This window comes from Dipodomys spectabilis, unplaced genomic scaffold (genome assembly GCF_019054845.1).
Source record: "Dipodomys spectabilis isolate Male_0828 unplaced genomic scaffold, ASM1905484v1 ptg000224l, whole genome shotgun sequence".
Taxonomy (NCBI): domain Eukaryota; kingdom Metazoa; phylum Chordata; class Mammalia; order Rodentia; family Heteromyidae; genus Dipodomys; species Dipodomys spectabilis.
This window is the reverse complement of record NW_024870901.1, coordinates 1,012,178-1,014,942: the sequence shown is the minus strand read 5'-3', so window position 1 is coordinate 1,014,942 and position 2,765 is coordinate 1,012,178. Positions and strand designations below refer to the sequence as shown.

The 2,765-nt window shown below is 33.5% G+C and overlaps 1 pseudogene; it reads right to left on the bottom strand.

The window, feature by feature from the left end:
• Positions 1-262: 262 nt before the first annotated feature.
• On the bottom strand, positions 263-362 carry LOC122123162 (annotated as a pseudogene).
• Between the last annotated feature and the right edge of the window lie 2,403 nt (positions 363-2,765).

Here is a 2,765-nt window from a genome sequence, read left to right as displayed (position 1 = left end):
TTTAGCCTTCAGCTTCTCCTCCACCATCTTCTCGGAACCCTCTATGAGCATGGTTTAAATTTTATTTCTTTGGGATAAAATGACAATGTTATCTAATTTCAAGTTTTATAAAGGTTATGCTATGTAAGGGCCTTTCTAAGGTGAAGATTTAATACACTGATGTCAAACTAACCTTTAATTCTATGAATTACATGTATTGTTACACTTGTATTTTTGTAATCAACTTTTTAACAACTGTTTTTCTTCTTGCATTTGAAGAATGAAAAATATGGAATACTTCACAAATTTTCATACCATCCTTGGGCAAGTACCATTTTAATCTCTGTATTGTTGTAATTTGGGTAGACCTGCTGCTGAAGCATGTAGTATCCTCTAAATTTAAGTAGTTATTGATGCAATGTTTATACAGGCACATATCCATAGTTGCCTATTTGTAACAAGGAACCCTTATTGTTCCTAAAAATGCTAATGATCATATCTCTCTAAATTTCTGTCTATAGTGGAAAAAATTATATTGTTTGGTCGATTATTCACATTTGCAATTTTTTGTCAATGACTATTTTGTCATGTTCATTTTAAATTTGATCATATTTTGAAGCGTTTACAGCTAAGTCCAAAGGTGATGGCTTTTCAAGTACTTAGTTATCAACTGAATTATCTTTGTGGAGCTAATGGATTCAAAGTAAGCCTTGGTTAAGATCTACTTCTAAACTTCTGCAGCTTAAAATTTCCTAAATGAGGTCTCAGTGGCACAAATATCTTCCTGACCCTTACCCTTCTTCCATGTAGGAACAGACCAAGCAGAATATCTTACACTGACAGCATAGATTGTCTTACTGGAACAAAACTAATCTTAGTTACAAGGGATCATAGAGAGATGAACACTTCAGACCGAACTGTTCAGAATAGAAGGTATTTTATCAAAATATAATTGTTTGGGCTGGGAAGTTGGCTCAGTGGTAGAGTGCATGCCTTGCATACCTGAAGCCCTGGGATTGATTCCTCAGCACCACAAAAGGAAAAAGAAAAAAGCCGGAAGTGGTGCTGTGGCTCAAGTGGTAGAGCACTAGCCTTGAGCTGAAGAGCTGAGGGACAGGGCCCAGGCCCAGAGTTCAGGCCCCACGACCAGAACCAAACAACAACAAATATATATATATATATATATATATATATATATAATTGTTTATTATACCTATTATTTCAAAAGTAGCTGAAGCCAAGAAGGTGAAAAAGTTGTTCATATGCATGTTTACTTAATATCCTGGGCCTGTCTACCATACAACCAGGCAGGAACTTACACTACTTTCTATCACCAAATATTTCCATAGCTCCTGGAGAAGTCTATATATTTCTCCTCGATATTAGGCCTTAAATTGGTAATGTTTTAATCAAAGTGTTTCCTCTTGCCTCCAGGCTTTACATTTACAAATGGTAAAGCTTTAGGTCTAACTCTACCAAAAACTGAGGTAGAGATAATGGAATAATACTTTAAAACAGATTTGCCTTTGATACCCTAACCACAACAGAACAATGCATAACAATTTCTTATATTATATATACTTATATATTTTATATTTATATGTGCTGATCTTAAGTTTCACACAGTGAATCTTACTAGAATTAATTTATAACTTGACAAATAAATTGAAATTTATTCCCATAAATAGATTGGAACATAAATAATTAGGTTTAGAATATATATTCGAATATAAAAAGTATCAATGCAATGTCTTTGGTATAAACTTGTGATACCTTCTAAGTGTTCTTGGTCTTCTGAATTCACATAGTAAAAAAAAAAAACCAGTATTGTTTTCCTCTAATCTAGAAGAGATTTTACACTGCTGCTGTGTTTATTGTATTAACTCGCTGGTCCTAAAGTGTTTTTCTCCATATTATGCCTAAAAGCTATTATTCTTCTGCAGTACACACGGGTCCGAGGATACCAGGTCCCAGGTTATCTGCATCATCAGATAACAATGGCAAGTCTTCTCACCTTGGCCCATCCAACATGCTAACAGAAAGTAATTGAAGACCCATCTCAATTTTTCATTTCCTATAATATTTCAGGGCCCCAATTCCTTGCAGTAATTAGCAGTAAGCAATTGTGAAATTTAAGGCAACTTCAAATGAAAGAGCAGACCATAAAATATGAGTGAAAGTACTGTAGTTCAAACTTTCAATTTACAGATGACAAGCCCATATGAGTAAACAAAATCACAAATGTCACAAGATTATTTTTAATACCTCTCTCCTAATGATGAATGAAAGATTTCAGTCCAGCATAAGTAGGCCAAAAAATTTCCTGGAATGATAGATCCATAATTTTTCTACCAAGGCTAGGAAAACTAGACTTAGATGTCAAATATAATTAAAAAAAACAAATTGAGAAGACCCTAGTGCTTCAAAACACTGGTACTTCAGTAAAACTTGGTTCTGTAGTATAAAAATGTTTTAATTCTCAAACCAATGATAACCTACATTTAATCTCCTTCAAGTATATTCCTTTTCAAATAAACTTTCTAGAATCATATTCACCAAAATAACACTTGACAAGTAGATGATAGTGACATTAAAAGTTTTTCAAGTGTAGGAATCAAGTTACAATAGAGTTCATTTATTTACCCAGCACTAATGCAAAATAAGTTCAACCATTCATTAAAGTGTAGAAATAGTATCTCCCACCATTTGCGTTGTTCAGTAGGTGCCTTCCAGAAATGTGTTAAAAAGATCAGCCTCCTATAATTCAAACCCAAATATTAGCTAAT